The sequence below is a fragment of the Lissotriton helveticus genome, chromosome 1_1, assembly GCF_964261635.1.
Source record: "Lissotriton helveticus chromosome 1_1, aLisHel1.1, whole genome shotgun sequence".
Classification (NCBI taxonomy): Eukaryota; Metazoa; Chordata; class Amphibia; order Caudata; family Salamandridae; genus Lissotriton; species Lissotriton helveticus.
The window spans coordinates 2,063,493,078-2,063,516,515 of NC_136057.1; positions in this window are offsets into that span (position 1 = coordinate 2,063,493,078).

Sequence of the window (23,438 nt, forward strand, 5' to 3'; positions counted from 1 at the left end):
GAGCGCCATCTTGGAGCGTCCAGGTGACCTGGGACGCCGAGACGACGCTATTTAGGGCGAGCTGGTCGTGAGGTGAGCCTGTTTAGGTTCCTGAGGCCGAGAATTACTTCGGCGCCTTGCTGCTGGCCTCGCTGGTCGCGCGCTCGTTTGCTCTGTGTAATTTTAAAAATCCCCGTTTTTTGGATTTAATTTATTTTTAATTTCTGCCTTCTCCCCTGGTCTTAACTGGGTCCTGGCCCTCACCTGCACTGTAATTCTGTGGAATCACCACCGCTGTTTGGCGGGTCCGGGTTACCGGGAGGTTGTGGTGTCAGCGCCATCTTGGCTTGGGCTAGAAGCGCGAGCGCCATCTTGGAGCGTCCAGGTGACCTGGGACGCCGAGACGACGCTATTTAAAGCTCGCCTGCAGAGCGCAGCGGTGACGCGCAGCGGTCGCGCCCTCCCTGCGCCTGAGTCGTGCCAGAGTCCTGCCCGTCTGCGCTCGTCAGCGTCTCGGAGGCGGGCGAGGCGGGACTCTGGCTATCGGCTCATTTTGGCCAGGGGCGCTCCATTGTGCTGGAGATTTGTGTTATTCGCTACCTTCCGGGATGCTTACCTACAGCGCGGATGTTCTGTTAGCTTTGCGGTCTCATCCTTTGGGGTGCAAATATCTTTTCCCCGGAGGTCGTCTTTTGGGAAAAGGCTGTCCTGCGTGTGGCTGGCGCCCAACGGCCTCGCCAACTCCTGCTCTCTTATCTCCCATTCAGCAATATCACTGTGCTCTATTGAACACCAGGTCCCTGCCCCGCCACTCTCAGGACATCTGGAACCTTCTTGCAGATTCCAATTTATCATGTCTATTCTTAACTGAGACTTGGTTGGGGGCAGGCTCCGAACCGGATGTCGCCTGCGCCCTTCCCTCTAATTATACCATCTTAAGGAAAGATAGAATTGGGGGCAGAGGTGGAGGGGTGGCCCTAATAGTGGATAAGGCCTTGGGGTGTTCTTCTTTCTCTGTGGAGAACATCGCAGGATGTGAAGCGCTAGGCTTTTCACTTAGTCTCTCTGCCTCTCAGACATGCACAGGGCTTCTCGTTTACAGACCACCGGGGCCCATTGGTTCCTTTTTCGAAGATTTGCAGGCGGCCCTTTCCGTACCCTGCATGCGATCAGCTCACTGTATGCTGTTGGGCGATCTAAATTTACATATGGACTCGATACTGGATGCTGATGCATCCAAGCTGCTGGATATTACTGCACTGCTGGGGCTGGCCCCTTTTATTGATAGTTCTACCCATGTCAAAGGCTACACGTTAGATCTAATCTTTTCTACGGTGCCGATAGAGGTGTCCCTGCCGTTCCCAGTCCTTTGGTCTGATCATTTTTTTATAAATTTTGCTATCTCATATGAGGTTAGGACTTGCCATAGAACACAAAAGGATGTGTTTCATCAGTCCAGAGCGTTTCATTTAGTGACAGCAGATATGCTATCGGATGCTCTCTGCCAACACCCGTGTAAACTTATAGGGAACTTAGAGGTTGATCTGACTTTGTTTCAGAAATGGCTGCAAACAAGATTGGAGGAGCTAGCTCCAGGGAAGTCAATTAGAAGAGCTCCCTGCCATGATTCCGCTCCTTGGTTTACCTCCACACTACGGAAAATGCGCCAAGACTGTAAAAGGGCGGAAAGACGCTGGCGTCGTAAATACGACCCAGGGGAGAAATTAAAGTACCGTGATGCCATAAAACAGTACCACAAATACATCGCCGAAGCCAAAAAGGAATATCTTGAGCATAGAATAGACCGGGCGGACAACACGAGTAGGGAACTTTTTAGAATTGTTAAAGAGTTTGTTGATCCTGCCGCAGGTGCCCTCTCACACTCTCATACAGAAGAGTGGATTAGGCAGCTGGCTGACTTTTTTGTCACAAAAATTAAAACCATTCAAGATTCTTTCCCCCCCGTGGATTCTGCCACGGATGCGGACGAGTTAGGTCGTACATGGAGCCCGGAACCATCCTTAGAGGCAGAGCCCAGACCTACATTATCGGTCTTTCCGCAGATGTCCTGTGAAACGTCGCTGGAGCTACTGTCTCGGCTTCAATCTGGCTCACCCCTGGATGCTTGTCCTGCAAGGTGTTTGGGCAGGGTGGCATCGGCAGTAAACAGCTTGTTGAACCCCCTGCTCAATCTGTCTTTGAGCTCTGGAGTGGTGCCCAGGGAATGGAAACACGCACTCATTCTGCCGCTGATCAAAAAACCTCTGTTAGATCCTTTGCTGCTGGCTAACTATAGACCGATCTCCCTCCTCCCTGCTCTGGCGAAGGTGGTTGAGAAGCATGTTCAATATACACTGACCACCTTTATTGAGAATAACAACATTCTCCATGACTCTCAATCGGGTTTCCGTGCTAATTACAGCACGGAGACAGCCCTCGTGGAGGTGTCCGACGCCATCAGGGAGGCGCTCGATCGAGGGGGAAAGGCGATGTTGGTCATGTTGGACTTGTCGGCGGCTTTCGACACCGTCCCTCATGATGGTCTCCTTTTAAGACTCAGGGAGATCGGATTGCGGGGGACGGTGTTGGATTGGTTTCAATCCTTTCTATCGGGCCGCCGACAGGTGATCTGGGCTCCACCGTTCTCCGCGGAAATGCCATCGCTAGAGGTTGGGGTTCCTCAAGGGTCTATCCTGAGCCCCACCATTTTTAACATCTATATGGCCCCTCTGGCGATGGTAGCGGAGGCTTATGGGGCCCGGGTCATCTCATACGCTGATGACACCCAGCTCCTGTTCACGTGCAGCAAAGGAGAGGTCTTTGACGGCGACAGGATTAAAGACTGTCTGAGTGCAGTCTTTGCGTGGTTTCAGCAGCACAGCCTGAAATGCAACTCGGATAAGTCTGAGTTGCTTTTCTTTGGCTGTGCTCCTGATCCGAGCTGGAAGTCGTGGTGGCCCCGGGACATGTTCCCTCCTGAGAGGTCATCCTCCCAAGTGAAAAATCTTGGAGTGGTATTTGATGAAGACCTATCCTTCCGACCCCATATTGTGGGGCTAGCAGGGAAATGCTTCGGCATTCTTAAAATGCTGAGGAAATTTCTTCCACTGCTTTCCCTGCAATATCGAAAAACTGTAGTCCAGGCGCTAGTAGGGTCACGGTTAGATTACGCTAACGTGCTTTTTGCAGGTATGCCCATGTATCTTCTGGCTAGGCTGCAAATTGTCCAAAACTCGGCGGCCAGAGCCATATTTGGCCTGCCAAGGAGAGCCAGTGCTTCTCTGCTTTTAAACAGGTTGCACTGGCTACCTATTTCTAAAAGAATCAGGTTTAAAATTCTCACGCTGGCGTTCAAAGCCCTTCACTATGTTGGCCCTAACTATATTAGAAAGCGTATTGCTTTCTATGCGCCACGGAGGATGTTGCGGTCAGCCGATTTGGCTAAAATGGAGGTGCCCACTGTCAAGCGAGTTCGGATGGGAGGACGGTCCTTCCAATATATGGCAGCGTGCCTTTGGAATGAACTCCCTCTTTCCCTCCGCAAAGCTAATAGCCTCTTAGCTTTTAGGAAAGAGCTGAAGACCATGCTCTTTTCCGTGTAATCACTGTGACGGTAGCGTTTCTGCCTTTGTGTTTTTTGGACTTCAGGCCCCTTTGCCAAAGCGCCGGGACACCCCTTGGGGTAGCCGTGCGCTCTAAAAGTACGGCCTTAACATAACATAACAGATATAGGAAACTGACAGCTTGAAGGAGTTGCGCTTGTATGCGGCTCCACTTAGTCACTTCTGGAGTGTTACAGAGGCACCATGGAACCACACAGTAACTTCTTCATTTGGAACATTTTTAGGTCTGGTGTGGCAACACAGCTGTCTGCAAGAAACATTTGGGCTTGGGCTCTACCCAGAGGAGTATTGTGTAATCATCTCACAGTATAAGCTTAGTCAACTATGCAGATGACACACAGCGAATTCGTTCTCTCAACAACAGTCAGCAGGATGCAGCTCAGATCTTCTAGAACTGTTTATCTGATATTGCCAAGTGGATGAATATAAATTTCCTTCAAACTAAATGTGGATAAAACTGAATTTCTCTGCTGCTCTGCGAGAAAAATGCCCATGTTATTACCCTACTGAGGAGGAGCTGTATCCATCTGACACAGTATACAATCTTGGAGTCATATTCGATGATAAATTATCTTTGGAGAGGCATGTTAATAAAGATGCAGGCATTTGTTTTGCGCTACTTTGTGGTCTTAAAAAGCTGCTACCTGTACTGACAGCACATGCAAAGTCTTTGATCATGCGCAGTGTTATACTCAGCAGGTTGTATTACTGTAACGCCCTACTCCGTGGAGCCCCAGACTATCTGATCAAAAAATTATATAGTGCCCAAGTGGCAGCGGTCAAATTGACACGAAATAGACCCTGAAGATCCTTACTCATTAAAACTTTAAACAACAGAGCACAACGCCATGATACAATTTCAACTGACTATGTTGTCAGTAAAATTTAATTCCAAAATTTGCAACTATAAGACAATCCGTGTAATAACGTCCATAAAAATATGACATAAAAGGATCCATTCTGGATTTGTTGACACGTAGTTATGTACATTCACACAGCTGACACGTGTTTTATCGTAAGCCGACTTTCTCAAGGCTCGAAACTCATAAGAATAGTATCCTAGTAGAAAAGCATGATCAGTTCAGGCACCTCTTTCTTTTAGTCCTAGAAGGTCTGTCGCTGCCACTTCGTTTCAGATTTGTCTGGTGATCACCATGCATGCTGCTCCCTGATTTCTTTCGTTGGAGAACATACATGGACTGTTACTAAACTGTTACTGGCGGCGTCATTTGCCATAGAGGCTGAACAATTTGCCTCTTCGTGTTTACTTTAACGAGTACTTCAGTTTCCATTTTGCAAGAGTGCCATGCCAATGTGCATTAACTGGTACTTTTGGGAGATAAAACTGGTGCTATGTGATATTTTTATGGGCGTTATTACACTGATTGTCTTATAGTTGCAAGTTTTGAAATTAAATGTTACTGACAACATAGTCAGTTGAAATTGTACCATGGCGTTGTGCTCTGTTGTTTAAAGTTTCAATGAGTAAGGATTGGATAAATTGTTCCCCACTTTCTGAGTAACACTATTGGTGGCACAGTGTAGACATTGACCACGCCCTTAAACGAAGTGAACCAATATTGGCAAACATAGGTGCTGACTATACTTCTACCACTGCGATCATTTGTTGTACAAGACCCTGAAGATCCTGTGCTTGCAAGGCACTGAAGGAACTCCATTGGCTTGCTGTGAAACAGAGGATTCATTTCAAATCTATATGTATCGTGTTCAGGGCCCTTCAGAGTAAGGGTCCTGTGTTGTTGCAGCACTCCTGGTAAACAGTTTCCGTACAGCCAGACAAGGTGAGCGAGCCGTTAGTCAAGGCGGCACAGATGTGGAATAGGCTGCACCTACAGTCAGGGCGCTCAAGGACGTGCTGCAGTTTAGAAAAGCCTTGAAGACCTGGCTTTTCCCCAAATAACCTTGTTTGCTTGTATATGTGCTTGTACAGTCTGCCATTAACCTCCTACACAGACATAAGCTCCCAGCACCAGGATACCAGGCCAGTGACCGTGCACTAAGTAAATGTTATAAATAAAAAATATAGTTTGTTTGTTTGGTGTATCGTTACGCCTTCCAGGAAGTGCTTCCATTGGAGTGCAAGAGGAACTCTTTTACATCTGAAAAGTACAATCAATCGTCATCCGGTTGTTGCACTCATTTCCTTATCTCAAATATGCATTCTTTACTAGAAAGCAATCTGTTTTTGCTACTTCCCCCCTTAGCATTTGCAAAGCCAATAGCACAGGATTTAATCTGATAAACCGCATTTGTACATGCAACGGATGTAAACAGCAATTGTGAAAGCGTCTCCTTACATGTGTTGGCACAGAATCCAGACCTATTTGGCTTTGCCGATCCTTCTTTCCATTCATTCTAATAGGCCAACCATTTATCTGTAAAACGCGTGAACAGATATTAAACTTTAAAATAGCCTAATCTACTCACTTTATATGTTTTGTGTGCCATTCCAAAATCCATTTCTACTCTGATATTTACAGAAGTGGCCCAAATACTCATTTTACAGAGTATCACCTTCTTCATCAAGATCATCAACAATCCAAAAATCCCAATTGCCAATGATTTGAAATTACACAAACTCAAACAGATCCTTCCCTTTATTTGTGCCTGTAATCCCCATGTTCTAGTGAAGTAACTAGCCAATGAGGAATTGGAGATTGTTGTTCTAAGGTTCAAGATGCATAGCTTAAATAGAAGTCAAAGAGAAGTAAAAACTGATAAACTGCAGATCAGAAATCGACCCTTAACCCAGTTTCTATGAGAACAGACTTTCAGGATTGTCTCATACTGTTGAAAATGGCAATGTATATGTACATAAGCGGCGTTCATTTGTGTTCACTGTACCCCTTGTAGTAAACAGAACGGATATCGCTAAACACTGACTGTGTTATCCCGCCAGCATAGACCCATGCACACACGTACACGACAGCCATTTTCGGCACCATGGCCTCTCTGCCCGTTAGTTAAACCCCCGGCACCCCTCCCCGCGCGCATTGCTCATGCATCGGCCATAAGACCCTCTCCCTCTGCGTGACCCTGCTCTAGAAATAGCACTCCTGCATGACCCACACCCCCCATTTCCTCCCAAGAACACCCTTCCCCTCAGCTGACAACCCCCCCCCCCCGGCTGCACTTGGCCTCTCGACCCGGTCCCAAGTCCTAAGACCAAGCCTCGTGGATGTACATCCCCCTTTTCCCTGCCCAGCATAACAAAACCGTGATACACCAACCGAAGTGTCCGATCTTATCGCCTGCCCAACCTTTGATCTGATCATCCCCTCCTGCCCTCGTGTCCGGTAGCAATGTCCGGCTGAGAGATCACAATCCCTTGTTACATTCAGGAGGGGAGGATGACATCTGAGCAACTGGTATGGGAATAGGCCTGAAGCCTGGATTCCAAGCATGCTTTCTCCTATTTTCAAAGCGTCTTTATTGCAATAAGGAATGTTTGTGCATCATAAACATGTGTATAAAAGACGAAGCCTCAGAGAAACTTAGCAGAGCACCTCCTGAAGACACTCTGCGAGTGTCCGAAATGACAGGCTCTCCTCATGAGAAATAAAACTCTATTCTTGTTTTCCCGCTTCCAGCGCCCGTCTCTTTATTTGGTAATTGTTCAAGATGGGAACTAAGAGGCGTCCTGCGCCAGCAGCCTGGGCATCAGGTGCGTTATGGGCTGACTTTTCCACAATTGGCGTCCCAACGCGGGGTCCATCAGCGACATAAGGTCCGGTAAGAGAGGTCCAGACGATGGGGTGAACATCTAAACGATTGGAGTATCCCTGCCTTGAGAGGGCCCTCGTCCGGCTGCCGATTGAATGAACTTCACCGATTCCGAACGGACCTCTCTCAAGTGACCTACTGTCCTGACTGGAATCCCACAGGAATGCTGCGGTAAAAACATGGAGAAAGAGAACGATCGGGCGCTGGAAAAGGGAAGACGAAGAATTGCCCACACGGTCCGGTCCGGGTAAGATTAAGTAGGACGTCTTTTCGTCCGATTGGTAGGATGGTTTTATCCATCTGATTGATTGATTGATTGTACTTGAAGTATTGGTTCTCTTTGAGACATTTTCTATTTGCAAACAGCGATGAATAGGAACGTTTCTCTCTCTTTGCAAATAGTTAAGGATAGGTAATGCAGACGTTTGTCCCCCATTGTAATCCGTCATGCCTATTTTTCTCCCCACTGATTGTTTGTTATCGATTCTTATCGATTATTGCTCTTTGAGATATTCTCTGTCTACAAACAGGGAAGAATAGAAATATTCTGCCCCCCTTTTGCAGATAGTGAAGGATAGGTAATGCAGACTTTTGTCCCCGTTGTAATCCGTCATGCCTGTTTTTCTCCCCATTGATTGATTGATTGTCTAGACATTTATTGTTCAAGGAATAGTCTTTTAAGGTATCCTCTGTTTGCAAATAACGTAGAAAAGAAATATTCTGTCTAATCTTTGCAAGTAGTGAAGGGTAGGTAATGCGGACCTTTGTCCCCCGTTGTAATCTCCCGGGCATATCTACTCCCCACCGATTGGTAAACTAGTTCCACCCGGACCATTTATTAGAGGTAGGTCATCTGGCTTGATCAGAGGGCACCCCTAATAAAAAGGACATATGTAATAATAATGAAGTAATCATCGTATCCTGTTAACAGAAACTTTAGCATGAAACACGCTAGGAAAAAAAAGGGAAGAAAGAAATAAGAATGCAAAATCAGTAGGCCACTGATGAGTTTTTTGATTTTGCTACAAATAAGAAAACGTTAGAAATAGCTCACGATGAAACACATGATTTCGCTAGAAATAAGAAACGTTAAGAAATAAGTCTGTAATAAGAAACATGAAAATGGTGAGAGAAGCCAAGCTTGACATCACGGCAGCCGCGAGGCAACCAGGCTTCGCCACCCCTCACTGCTCCAAACATGTCTGTCCCACCGCCTGCCACGCCCCAATAACGGTAACATGAGACAGATACAAGTCAACAGATACCTACCCCCATTCTGGAAACTCCCGAAGTGCAACAGGTTCGCGGCTACGCCCATCCGGAAGACGAGATCTTCGGCACGTGTAGGGCGGGTCCTGCTGCCAGCCGTCGGCCGGAGGTCATCGAGTAAGGTGGGCCCGAAGAAGAGCCGAGGCCGACGGGATCCGGGCGCCCCCCATCTTTCTTCAATAATGGCTGCGACAACACGGGGGGGATGTCTTGCTCATGCCACCGACCCCCCCCCCCCTCGCATCTCCTGGTCCAGCCACGGCCTGATAGAAGCTCCCCGTCCGGCCCTGAAGCAGCGCCTTGCAGGCCACCGGGGGGGGGGATGTCTTGCCTATGCCTCTGACCCCCCCCCCCTCTCATCGCCTGGTCCGGCCATCATGTATATTAGCGCCGAGAAGAACGGCGTGGGGTGCGCTGGGAGGGAGAGGCGGCGCGAACGAGCCTCTCCCACCTCCCTAGGTGGAGGCCCCCAGTGGCACCCCCAACGCTCCACTCACTCGACGAGGGTTCGCCCACTCGTAAAATGGCGGTCGATCCTGCTGGAGCGGGCCCGGCGTGAAGAGATGGCCCGGCTGCTTGTTGATTAAGAAACGAGTCCCACCATCATAAGTGTTCTCCTCGACTTTGAAGATTCTATAGGAGCCACGGGGGCCCCCGACCCCCCGCGGACAACCCCGATGGGGAATGACTGCCATAATTGCCCGCGGAACGATGAAAATGTGGCCGCGAGACGTCGGCGCTCCCATGCTGACGCCAGCCTCAGTTTGAATGACTAAAATCCTGCAGATTACAGTTCGGATCAGTTCCGGTGAAAACCCAGTATGACCCGGTAGGAAACAATTGTTGCCTCCCTCCCCCTTTTGACTGATGGTTCATACTGCCGATCCTTTCTGTTACCCTTTAACGGAACCTTTGGACTGCCGAAAGAGGCTCTGGGCCAACCACGAGTTGGTGGAGATTTTGACTTTGCCTGGATCTGCCTGGCTGTTCCCAAAATGGCGCTGGTACAAATGAAACTTTCAACTCCTTGTTGTACCCCGATTGCTCAGCCTTGGTGTCATGAAATATGTATGCAGTTTTTAAACACAATGAATTGATATGGGATGGGTACTGATTATGTGTTCGGACAATGAATTGAAGTGAGATAGGTGCTGATTGAACATTCGGACAATGAATTGTTGTTAAGTTTGGCGCATCATGATTATTGAAAGTTCGAATTTCAACACTTATGATACTCGCTCACACTGAAGTTTCGATATGATTTTATTGCACTTGTCGCACTTTTTTATGAAATCAACGACCACCGACTCCATTAGGTTTTCCACTAATGAGAATCCCCACATGTACAGCTCTGGCCGGCCCACTGGGTTGTAGGCCCGTATTTATGCACTGACATTTTTATTAAAGATTTTTGGAAAAAACGTACGTAGTTGTCACGTGTAAATTGGTAAGTTTCGAATAAATGACCACTATTTCCGAGATAACTGAATTACAGGTGAAATGGCTCAGCTCGACTAGTTAAGGGTTAAAAGGTATAGTACGCAGAAATATTGCAAATATGAATGGTCCAGGTTTTTGTTGTATGTGTTCCCTCATTTTTGTACAAGCCTAAAGCAACTGCTAAAGATCCTGGTATTCAGCCTATACTTTATATGCTACCCGTGTCAGGGAAGTTGTTTTAAAAATGCCCCTAAGTCGCCCCGAAGGAGTGCCACCTGACCCCCACCCCCGTACGAACGACAACGACACCGTACGGCTGTAGGTTATCACTTTTCCCCAAAGGAGAGCACGAGCTCGCCCCCCACGTTGCACCGACTGCCCTTTTGTTCTGACCCCCCCCCCCTGCGCACGATCCGTAATACCACGCTTGGGCGACCTATGCTACCCACAGGCTTCGGATAATCATCTCTCCCACACTTAATGGTCCACCTGGGCTTAAACGCCATAATTGGCAGGGACCGCGTCCAGTGGAGATAGCCCGAGTATGTAGTAAGTAAAAGCCTTTTCGAGTTTATGCGCGCTGATGTGTTTTTAAAATGCTGCCCCCGCCCCCCTTCTTTGTCCCTTTTTCTGCAGGTCACATCGGAACGTCGACTAAGGTACGAAAAAGAAAATGGTGATCTAGCGGACAAAAATGGGAAAAAGGGGTTCGATTATGATACATACACACGACAAGCGAACAGTGGCTGTTTCTCTCCCTGAACTTAGCGCTTGGGAGGACAGCCTGAAGCGGAAACTACAAAATATGACTTCGCTTGGCACCCCGAATAATACAACCAAAAATGACGTGCACTAATGAATAAGCATCCCACAATTAACTAAATAGGGAAAGTTTAAAGAATATTCCGAGGTGAGGTTTACCCAAGTACCCTCCGCTTGGAGGACTAGGAATGTTGCCAGTGTTTAAAAATCTACTACCTCCTTTCGCACCCTCATAGACATGAAACTCAAAGCTGCCCCATTGTTCTCACAACTGACACCCACTGTTGCCTCAGCCTGGAAACAGATTAGCCCGACCAGGTTAGTTCTTGACCAATTGCCAAAGGGCGTAAGTGTGTACAACCAAAACCACCATTAAAGGTAGCCGACGATAAAAGTCTAAGAAAAGGTAAAAAGAGCTTAGGATGCTAAGGATGCGCAGCATACAGGCAGAGATCATTTTGGCCAATAACTGTTCTATGTTGTGTCTTGGATTTTTGTAAATAATACATGTACTGTCTCCCCCGCCTGAGTTTGTGTGTACGTAATGTCTGTATTACTTAACCCCTGCTGTTCTGTGTTGTGTGCGCACTGAATGGCCCATTATTGTACACGTTTCTCTCTCTCTCTCTCTCTCTCTCTCTCTCTCTCTCTCTCTCTCTCTCCATGTCATACGTGTACCGAATGGTTCGTTTAGAGTGCGGACTCTCTCTCTCTCACTCTCTCTCACTCCCTCACTCCCTCTCACTCTCTCACTCTCTCACTCTCTCTCTCTCACTCTCTCACTCTCTCTCTTTCTCTCTCTCTCTCTCTCTCTCTGAGGATCCCACTGTTCCTTCCTCCTTTGATGGTAACGTTGTGCCCCACCGGCACAACCCTAATTGGGTCTCTTCGAACACAAAGGTGTTCGGCAAAATTGACAGAAACTAAAACGATTGTAACTTGCCATATTACTACCTCTCCTTTCTGCAAAACGATAGAACCCGAGTTGGTAATGAAGGAAAGGACAGGTAAGACGACTGATGTCCCCTAATCTGGCCTTTTTATAGGGGGACTATAATGTCAATGGTCTTCTGTTTTTCAGTTCATTAGAAATGCAATTCCCAATGCCCAGATTGCCTCACCCCTCTGCACTTAAGTGCGGATGTCCAAAGCGTCCTCGCTTTCCCCGATTAACCCCAGCCCTCTGTCCAAAGCATCCTCGCTCCTCCTGATTGACCCCAGCTCCCTGTCCAAAGCTTCCTCGCTTCTCCCGATTGACCTCAGCTCCATATCAGCTTCCCCCGAAGCGTAATTAATGACCTTGATTAACGGTCGCCCCCCAAGAAAAGCATGTGTAACCTCTGCCCCCTCTCATGATGATAACCCCCTGCTTGCAAGAGTTAGCCGACCCGGAAGGGAAATGTAAGATTGTCAGTACTTGGGTTAAAAAGAAAAAGGGCGAGTCTCTACCTAAGGACTCGATTTCGAGTTTGATTATAATACACTGTCGATAGGAGTCCAATTTTTCTCCACGTACGTCACGAATGAACACCAGATAGAGTACGAATTCAACCGAAATGCCTTCCTACATACTCCATAAGTGATGACTTCTGACTGTGACCGATGAACTTTCCCCACCTACTTAGGATTGGGGACGGAATTGAGATGTATAAATGTCTTCTCCTGCCAGTTTTTCTAAAAACTTGTTTTGTACCCATTTAAAGATACAATCACCGGAGGAGAGGAGCTGGACGTGACGCACGGCCTGGCCACAGATCATGAAGCACGTGTGACCTCAGCCAAAGATGGAGCCACAGAGCAACGAGACGCGGGACGAGGCACCACTCTCAAACTCGGCAGATTAATGAATGAAGGGCTGCCTTGAAGCCCTCGATTTGCTGACCCACTCGTGCCTGAAGTCCCCGTCCTTTTTGAGCCCGACCGATGGGCCTGCCTGCTCGTCATCCTTTGCTCCTTGTGGTCCCTTGGTGTGCTCAAAGATCTGATCCCACTCCGCCCTCTCTTCCCTTGATTATTCAACAACATCACCCTTTTCGCATAACTTTTTGACTATAGAATAAGGTGTTGCCACGGAAGAAGAAAGACACGCAGGTGCCCAGCATGAGGCACCCCTAAGAAGATCAGTAGGAAACAGGACTGTGATCTAACAGCAGAGGATTGATCGCACCCTGCAACGCGTAAGGATGAATCCGAGCTGGACCTATAGCTCCACCGCCGGTGCTCAACAGCGCCAACGAAAGAAGACGGACTCTGTTAAAAAGACATTGTGACGAAGACCCCCCCCCTTCCTGAACTTTCTACTCACCCCCTTGACTAATTGCTTGTATCAAACTGAATTCCTCCCTCAACCATTTTGTATTGCTTTCAAAAATGTTTCATCGGTCACTCATGTATTTAGTTGTCCAAAAGTCTCTTATAGCACTGATAAGACCCGAAGGTATCAGAGTACTTTTACTGTATGTTGATGTCTCCGGAGAGAAAGTCTGAACTTGATTCTATAATGTTTCGGAACATTTTTTTTGATTGACTCCAACTAAGTATTATGCCGATATCTAGACTTGTATGAATAACCCAACAAATGTAAAATCATATGTACCGCATTCCGCCAATCGTATCGACTGTTTAGAACTGAACTAGCTTATGTAAAAAGCGGCGACTGTTGAAAATGGCAATGTATATGTACATAAGCGGCGTTCATTTGTGTTCACTGTACCCCTTGTAGTAAACAGAACGGATATCGCTAAACACTGACTGTGTTATCCCGCCAGCATAGACCCATGCACACACGTACACGACAGCCATTTTCGGCACCATGGCCTCTCTGCCCGTTAGTTAAACCCCCGGCACCCCTCCCCGCGCGCATTGCTCATGCATCGGCCATAAGACCCTCTCCCTCTGCGTGACCCTGCTCTAGAAATAGCACTCCTGCTTGACCCACACCCCCCATTTCCTCCCAAGAACACCCTTCCCCTCAGCTGACAACCCCCCCCCCCCCCCGGCTGCACTTGGCCTCTCGACCCGGTCCTAAGACCAAGCCTCGTGGATGTACATCCCCCTTTTCCCTGCCCAGCATAACAAAACCGTGATACACCAACCGAAGTGTCCGATCTTATCGCCTGCCCAACCTTTGATCTGATCATCCCCTCCTGCCCTCGTGTCCGGTAGGAATGTCCGGCTGAGAGATCACAATCCCTTGTTACATTCAGGAGGGGAGGATGACATCTGAGCAACTGGTATGGGAATAGGCCTGAAGCCTGGATTCCAAGCATGCTTTCTCCTATTTTCAAAGTGTCTTTATTGCAATAAGGAATGTTTGTGCATCATAAACATGTGTATAAAAGACGAAGCCTCAGAGAAACTTAGCAGAGCACCTCCTGAAGACACTCTGCGAGTGTCCGAAATGACAGGCTCTCCTCATGAGAAATAAAACTCTATTCTTGTTTTCCCGCTTCCAGCGCCCGTCTCTTTATTTGGTAATTGTTCAAGATGGGAACTAAGAGGCGTCCTGCGCCAGCAGCCTGGGCATCAGGTGCGTTATGGGCTGACTTTTCCACAATTGGCGTCCCAACGCGGGGTCCATCAGCGACATAAGGTCCGGTAAGAGAGGTCCAGACGATGGGGTGAACATCTAAACGATTGGAGTATCCCTGCCTTGAGAGGGCCCTCGTCCGGCTGCCGATTGAATGAACTTCACCGATTCCGAACGGACCTCTCTCAAGTAACGTCAGATATTCTGTCCTACTATCAGGCTTAAAAAGGTGATGTTGTGGCACACCGCTTTTTAACAAATTTCGGAAATATGTAATCCAAGGTAGGTAAGTGTGATGTTTCTGGGCGCCGCTGGAGTGTCCCTTCCGGCAGAAGGACAAAGGGGTAAAGACTAATAACAGGGGAGTGTGGGGGGATCCCACACTACATCCAACAGGCGCACCTAAGTAGGTGTTAACCTCAAATGAAGTTGCGTGGTTGATTCGAGGTTCTTCAAACCAAAAATGTAGTTCAAAAGTAATTTTATTCAAGAGTCATATATTCAGCATCATATAAACTGTTGAATGTCATACTAAGTGAATCATCACATTAATATCCAACAAAATCATGATCAGTTCCCAATGCATTTCGGGACAACGTCCCTTCATCAGGGGATATAGTGGTCTGTGGGGGAACCAAACACTGTGTCAGGTGGGGGAAAGGCCTCTCAACATAGTCATAACATATGTATTCATAGATAGGAAAGTCAAAAGAAAACTGAAGATTCAGGGAAAATTAGGAAAAATAACGTAATTTCAAGGAAAGACCCAAATGTGCTCATGACCATGAGGAATATTAGATAGATAAGAAAATAATCGATAATCAAAAAGAAAATAGCAGGTCGGGAAAAACCGCCACCCATTTAGGACACAACGAGTTGTGGGGTGAAAAAGTGAGTTAATCCGAAAGGATAATGTGTATGCAGAAAAATATAATGGGAATAAAATAACGTTGACAGCAAGTCAAGAACCACCAACACCATTGCGTACATGCAGTATATAAAACAGAAGTGAATCGTGCAATAGGAAAAGAAGAAAGGTAATCACCCTACCGGGATAGTGCAGAAACCGCGCTCTCCGGCGGTATCTCAGCTAGGTAACTAGCGTGTAGTGGAACCCGGATATAAACAAAAGATTGCATGGTATATACAGTCTGAAGTATTAAAGTGCATTACATTGTATGAACGTTACTTTAATACTTCAGACTGTATATACCATGCAATCTTTTCCCCGAGTTGCCGATGGGTGTTTCTCATTCTTTTGTTTATATCCGGGTTCCACTACACGCTTGTTACCTAGCTGAGATACCGCCGGAGAGCGCGGTTTCTGCACTATCCCGGTAGGGTGATTACCTTTCTTCTTTTCCTATTGCACGATTCACTTCTGTTTTATATACTACATGTACGCAATGGTGTTGGTGGTTCTTGACTTGCTGTCAACGTTATTTTATTCCCATTATATTTTTCTGCATACACATTATCCTTTCGGATTAACTCACTTTTTCACCCCACAACTCGTTGTGTCCTAAATGGGTGGCGGTTTTTCCCGACCTGCTATTTTCTTTTTGATTATCGATTATTTTCTTATCTATCTAATATTCCTCATGGTCATGAGCACATTTGGGTCTTTCCTTGAAATTACGTTATTTTTCCTAATTTTCCCTGAATCTTCAGTTTTCTTTTGACTTTCCTATCTATGAATACATATGTTATGACTATGTTGAGAGGCCTTTCCCCCACCTGACACAGTGTTTGGTTCCCCCACAGATCACTATATCCCCTGATGAAGGGACGTTGTCCCGAAATGCATTGGGAACTGATCATGATTTTGTTGGATATTAATGTGATGATTCACTTAGTATGACATTCAACAGTTTATATGATGCTGAATATATGACTCTTGAATAAAATTACTTTTGGACTACATTTTTGGTTTGAAGAACCTCGAATCAACCACGCAACTTCATTTGAGGTTAACACCTACTTAGGTGCGCCTGTTGGATGTAGTGTGGGATCCCCCCACACTCCCCTGTTATTAGTCTACTATCAGGCTTCTCACCTCTTGGTGCTGAATGAATGGTGGTATGGGGAGCGGAGTGACCCTACCTACGCCCTAGAGCGCTTCCTGATGGATCCCGACACGCTGCATACGATACTGTATTCGGCGGTTAAAAGGAGGGGGCTCCCTGCAGCCACGCAAACCGTATTCCGCATATGGCGCGGCGCGCTCCGTAGAATGGGGTGGTGGAACAGGTTGACGAGGGAGACCCCGTTGTGGCGGAATGGGCAGTTGCCGGAGTTGCTGTCTCTGCAGGGTTTCCGGGGCTGGGATGTGATCGGCATCTCGGCCGTGGGTCATGTGGTCAGGGGCACGAATCTTAAGTCATTCCAGGAACTACGCGAGGAATATGACATGCCTCAGACCCAATTTTTTAAATATCTGCAGTTTCGTCACGCTATTGCCCCTACCTTACGAGGTCTGGACTCGCTGCCCGAGTTCAGCCCCCTGGAGGCGAAGGTCTTCATGGGAGAATTGGAGTGCAAAAAAATCTCGTCTATATATCAAACATTAGTTACACACTGCTCGACCCCCTAGACTCTCTACGGGCCAAGTGGGAAAGTGATCTGGGGGCATTTGAGGAGGAAGATTGGAGGGAGGCACTTGAGGCTCCCAGAGGAGCGGCCATTGCTGTACGGCTACGATTTATACAGTTTAAATACTTGCACAGAGCATACTACACTAGGGAAAGGTTATGGAAGGCGGGCTTGATTGCGTCTCCCATCTGTTTGAGGTGTGGTAAAGAGACAAGTACGTTCCTACATACTGTTTGGGCGTGTGATGGTCTGCGGAAGTTTTGGACGGGTGTGTGGAATTGTTTATCAGAGGTGCTGGGCTGGGACCTTCCTCGCCCACCACAATTAGGCCTCCTTCATGTCCTGGAACAGGTGGGAGGAAATGTTTACAAACGCCACCTATTGTTGTTGGGTCTTGTGGTGGCCAAGAGGGACGTTGCCCGTGCCTGGAAAGACCCCATAGCCCCCCTGTTGGGTGTGTGGAAGAAGGGGCTGGACTATTCTATGGGCCTGGAGCGCCCGATATTTGAGGCCAGGGGTTGCCCCAGGAAACATTACAAAATCTGGAAGAGGTGGGCTGAGTACAGGGGGCTCTGGCTGGAGCCGCCGGCACGTGATGAACCGGGAGAAAGACATTTGGACATTGAACCCGTGTGAGGAGGGTTACACGCTTCATCTACTTTGTTATATTCTAAGTATAGACTGATTCGACGCTGTGCAGGGGGTGGGGTAGGGGGACTTTGGGTGGGAGACTAGGGGGGTGCTGGGGGGAGGGCTTTAGGGTTAGTTTTTGTGTTTAAATGGCTGTTTGAATTGTCTCACAATGTGATTTTTGTCTTCATGCTCGCAGCCTCCCCGGGTTCGGGACGCTGTATGTTTTATGTAACTCTTCAGCAGCACAATAAAATATTGTTCTGAAAAAAAAATAGAACGCTGGCAACCTTGCAGTACCGTGGTGGAGCGTGCTGCCCATGCGAAAATACCCTTTGGCACCCCGCATAGAGGTATGAAGTCCTATAGAACAGGGACGATACAGTACAATACATTCTGCCACCAGTGATGCTCCTGAGGACCATTTCTAAATTCCGTCCTTTATGCTTTTGATCCACAACTGTACTATAACATTTGTTGGCAAAATTGCTAGATGAGTTTTATAATGAACTACAGTCTGCAGTTTATTTCTAGTTTTCACATACAGAAAGTGTTAAATGCTTTTCCTGCTTTATTTCCATCACTACAGGACAAAGAGAATGCAAAAAGAATGGTTTGTGTGCAATTGGTACACAAATATTCCTACCCCACACTATTTACAGTTGTATTACTGTCCGGCTGCTAGTATAATGGCATTAAAGCACAACATACTATTTCTCATGAATATAATCAATGTTATTCCTCCATCACTGGATGATCCCCAGGTTCAAATATGTTCGAATGTTTCCATGTAGATGGGGGAATTCTGGAACATATAGTCTAAAGCATTTTCCAATTCTTCCCATGTGCACCATAACATCAACAAGCTCGTTTCAAATAAGCAAGAATTCCAGAAGACAGTGCTACAGCTGATTCACTTCAGTTTTCGCCCCACACAAAATGGGTTTGTAAAAATGGAGCTTCTAGGGTACCTCATCATCCACTTAATAGATGTTTCATTGCATTGTTGTTTTATTATGCTGAACAATTCTCTTACAAGAGAACATATATGTTGTTCTCAAATAAGCAGATATCACTTGTTGAAGATGCACAGCCACATTCTCGAATCTACAGAACATGGCCAGGCCTAATAAAATGGTTGACTCGCACCATGGAGTGAATTAACTGTGCACACTGTTTGCATTTGACTTAAGTATTTCCATTGTTCATCCTTCAAAGGAAAAGAGAATATCAATGAATTTGAATCTGCAAATGTATAGTAAAAATAATAAGAAACACCCACACCACACCACACACCCCCCCTCTTCTACCAGGGGCATACCTGTGAGGTGGACGGTTGAACCTGCTCAAAGCAGAATATTAGATGTTCCCTTCCTAAAATCCGCAAATTGTATTGTGCTAGGTGCGCTTGGATCTCACCTGTAGCTTGAGAAAATTAATCTGGCTATGTTGATCACGTCAGAAATCACAAATCAACTGTGTTCCATTAATGTTATGATTTTGGTAGTGATATGTGCCAAGATGATTTTGTCACATTTGGAATATTTCTTTTGGCCCTCGTATCATTGTTTGTACCGATCAGTTCTCCGTAGAAGAGAAAACCAAACTCTCCTCGAAATGTACCCACCAGTTCTGCAAAGCAGAGAAAACGGAACTCCTCCCACTGATATTTACTGAAGAAATGGCCCATTTTAAGATGGACAATACTGCCAGAGATCTGACAGGTTGATGTGTATGCTGTCAGGAACTAGGCTCATGGTGCCTTCTAGGCCAAGGGTGGGTACAGAAAAAACGTTTTTGTGCTCACCAGTAGTTATTCATGTTACCAAAGGGTCACTGTTGCATGTATGCCTAACCTGTATTTCGTTTTTGTGCCCACAGGCACAAACAGACTATAACTCCCATGATTCCCAAATCCTTAACGGTCCTTAGCTGGTTAGGGCGTGCCTGGTGAATATTTAAATAACCTCTTCCACATTAGCCAATATGTGTAATGAAAAATGTCCTAGCTATCGAGAAGGAAAGTTTCAATTCTAATAAGGTCAAGGAGGCAAGGATTATGCATTTCTTTGTTCACTTTATTTTCACAGCAGTACTAAAAGAAATGAACCAAAAAAACAATAAAACATCATAAACTACAAAACCCATCAACCATAGGGTAGTAGTCTCCATGGAAATCATCGTCCAATCGCAGTTCAGTCCATTGCATATAATCATGTGATGTCCCTTCCGCTTCCTGGTCTTCACTGGAGGATTTCTAAGCTGGGATCGCTGTCCTATTCGAACTTTTGATCATTACCTACGATACAGAGAGAGAGCCCCATTATCGTATACTTCAGAATATCTTTATGTCAGGACCAGAGGCGAAGATTATGCATGTTCAAAGCTTACTTACGGCCAGAGATGCAGCCTCCAAAATGGGTTTGAAGTAGAACATCTTAAATGTAGACTCAGATGACCAATCAGCTGCATTCATAATAGCTTCTAGCCTGCCACCTACCTTAATGGGCCTTTGATGCCATAGTTCCTCTCGTGGAGTATGCACCAAATCTACGCACATCTACACCTGCCTCTGCCATGATCCACTGTACCCACCTGACAATAAAAGGAGAAGAAACCTCTTTGAATGGCTTCTGCACGGCAATAAGGAGCTGCCTTTTCCCAGGGAGTCTGAGCTCTGAAAGCATATTTTCATATGCTGTAATACACCTCACATCTGAAACCTGCTTTCAGGAAATGAGACATATCAAAATTGCAAATTTTGCCGACTGCTCCTTGCGAGATAAATATTGGTTATCCTGCCAGGCAAGAAGTCTCAACATTTCATTGACGTCCCACAGGCCAGAATATCTAGGTTCTAGAGGTTTAGGTAGACAGATTCCTTTCATTAACTTACAAACCTAGGGATGTTCACCTGCTGGTTTGCCATCAATCTTGCTGTGTCTCACTGAAATGGCTGATCTTAAGGAAATAACTGTTCGATAAACCAGTCCAGCCTGAGCGAATTCTGCGAGGAAGTTTAGAATGTGAGTAACCTTTGCCCCATGGGATCCACGTGTCTCTTCAGACACCAACTGTGCCATCGTCTTCAAGCCAAACGATACCTCTTGACTGCTTCTGATGCCCATGCCTGCTGGATGAAGTTTGCAGCGTAGCCGAAAACTGTTCGTCCTCCCAGCGTCCCCTGAAATCCTCTGTGTCATGAGGGATAGATGTCACTGGAGGCCCAGAGGATGAGAGCGGCCCTAGGGTCCTTGCGAATAGATGGGGATGAGGGCAGTTGTATTGGACAATCCCATGATAGTTCCATCAACATCGGGAACCAGACCTGGGCTCTCCAGATCGGCTTGATCATCACTAGGGAAGCTACTTTCCGCCGGACTTGAGCTGCTACTCTGTGGATCATCATGAAAGGGGGAAGGCATATGGGCGATCCTTTAACCAATCCTGGAGCAGGCATCCACTGCTGTGGCTTCCGGGTCCGGTCTCCAGCTCGCGTATTGTGGAAGCTGGTGGTTCAATCGGGAGGCAAAGAGATCCAGATTGTAGGGGACCCATCTGTCCATCAAAGCCAGGAAGACTGCGTGATCCAGTTGCCAGTCGGGGAAGTCGGAGAAGTTCTTGGAGTTCCAATCTGCCAATGTGTTCTGCAGGCTGGGAACGTATTCCGCTGTCACTGAAATATGCCTCTGGAGGCAATATTGCAAGAAGTACTTCGCCAGGTTCGCTAAGGCCTTCGAGCAGGGGCAGCCCAGGCGGTTGATGTACTATACCGAGATATTGTCCATCCTCAACAGAATGCAGCATGATACTCTGTTGCTGGTGAGGGACTTTACTGCGAAGGATCCGGCCAACAGTTCCAGACAGTTGATGTGCAACTGTAGCTCCTCTGCCGACCATCTTCCTCCCATAGACACCTCTCCACGTCTGGCTCCCCAGCCCAGTCTGCTGGCGTCCGACTCTATGACAATATCCGGAGTCGATCTGAAGATCGCTCTCCCATTCCAGGCTTCCATGTGGTCGATCCACCACTGGAGTTCCGTCCTGGTTCCTCTGTCAGGGAGAGGATCTCAGAATAGGTTAAGCCCCTCCTTATGTGCTGAGCATTCAGTCTCTGGAGGGCCCTGTAGTGTAATGGGCCCAGGAAAATGGCCTAAGTTGATGATGAGAGAAGACCCAGTATCCTGGCCAGCTGCCGCATCTTGTCAACCTTCGAAGATAGTAAGGTCAGGAATGCCGAAACCGAATCGATGAGGAATCTAAGAAAGGTCATCTGTTGGGCCGGTTTCGGTTCTGATTTCTGCTCATTGATGACGAAGCCCAGGTTCCAAATAGGTCTGGATTCTGGGCCAACATAGTCATGTTCAAGTTGCAGGTAAGCTGCACCAAAGAATGATCCATGATCAGTATATCGTCCGGGTACATAATAATTCTCACTCCCATCTAGCGAAGCACTTCCACCACTGGGCGAAGCAACTTGGTGAAGCACCATGGGGCCGAAGAGAGGCCAAGGGAAGTGCTTGAAACTTGAAGATCTGGCCTTTCGAAGCGAACTGAAGAAATCTCCATTGAGGAAGGAAGATGGTGACTGCTAGGTAAGCATTCTTCAAGTCCAACTTGACCATCCAATCCCCTGAGAGGAGAATGTCTCGGAGCAGAGTAATCCCCTCCATCTTGAAGCGGCGATAGACCAGGCACTCATTGAACTCTTTTAGATTGATGACGGGCCGGAGGCCCTTGTCCTCCTTCTCTACCAGAAAAAGGTTGCTTAGAAACCTGCCTGGATAAAGTACTGACCGGCAAATGGCTCCTGTCTGCAGGAGTTCTGAACTCTCAGAATCTATGAGACCTTCGTCCTCTGCCAAGAAGACCAGCGGTCTGGGGCGCAGTTCTTGGAAAGGGGTGCCATATCATTCTTTGTGGAATCCCCCTACCATTTGAATAACCCAATGGTCCATTGTGATCCTCCCCCAGTTGTGTGCAAAGTGCTGTAGCTGCCCCCCCTAGATCTTGCGGGGAAGAAAGGGTAAGCCTTGTGTGCTGGCGCCTCCTCTGTTGGTTCGCTTGCCTTTCCCTCCGCCGGATCCTCTGCTGGGGTAGATGGTCCCTTGTCGTCATCATTCCAGCCGTTGTTCCATCATTGTTGGCTGTGGGAGGGACCTTGCTGGTAAGCGCAGCCTGAGGAACCTCTTCCGGCCCCAGCAAAAACCCGACCTGGGAATGCCTCCTTTATAGAGGCTTGGGCCTTATCAAGGGCAGAAAACGTGGTGATGAACTTGTTAAGTTCCTGACGAAAGGTTCACCCAAGAGCTTATTCTGCGCTATGGGTTCCGCCTCAGAGGTAGCTAGGTTCCCTAGTTTAGGTCTATCTTTATGTGGAGGGACCTTCTCCTCTCTGCCACCAGGGCACAGTTTGTGTTGCCAAGGAGGCATATCGCTCTCTGCTCCTAGCCAGGGACTGTGTTCGTAGACATAGGGGTTTCAGAAGCCTTAGATCACTCCGCTAGTTGAAATATCTGGTTCAACCGCATCAAGGAGCTTGTCGTGGCAATTTCTCTAGCACCGATCAATTCCCTTTTTGGGGTCTCTCATATATTTGGAGGAAAAGGTGCACAGCTTCTCATTGCTTTCTGAAGTATTTGCCACTTTCCCCTTTAGCGAAGGTCTGGGGCATTCCCCGTGGAGTCTGGTCCTAATCTCCTTCTCCAAGGGTTGGTGGATTTTTCCCCCCACATACTCCGCCACTTTGGCGTCAGGGGTCCACTCTGCTGACCTAGGATGGTATATCTCAGCAGGGTCGAACATATCAGAGTGGCCCGTCCCCCTCTGGGGACTCTGAGGAGTGTAATCCTGGGCACCAGGGGCGGGTC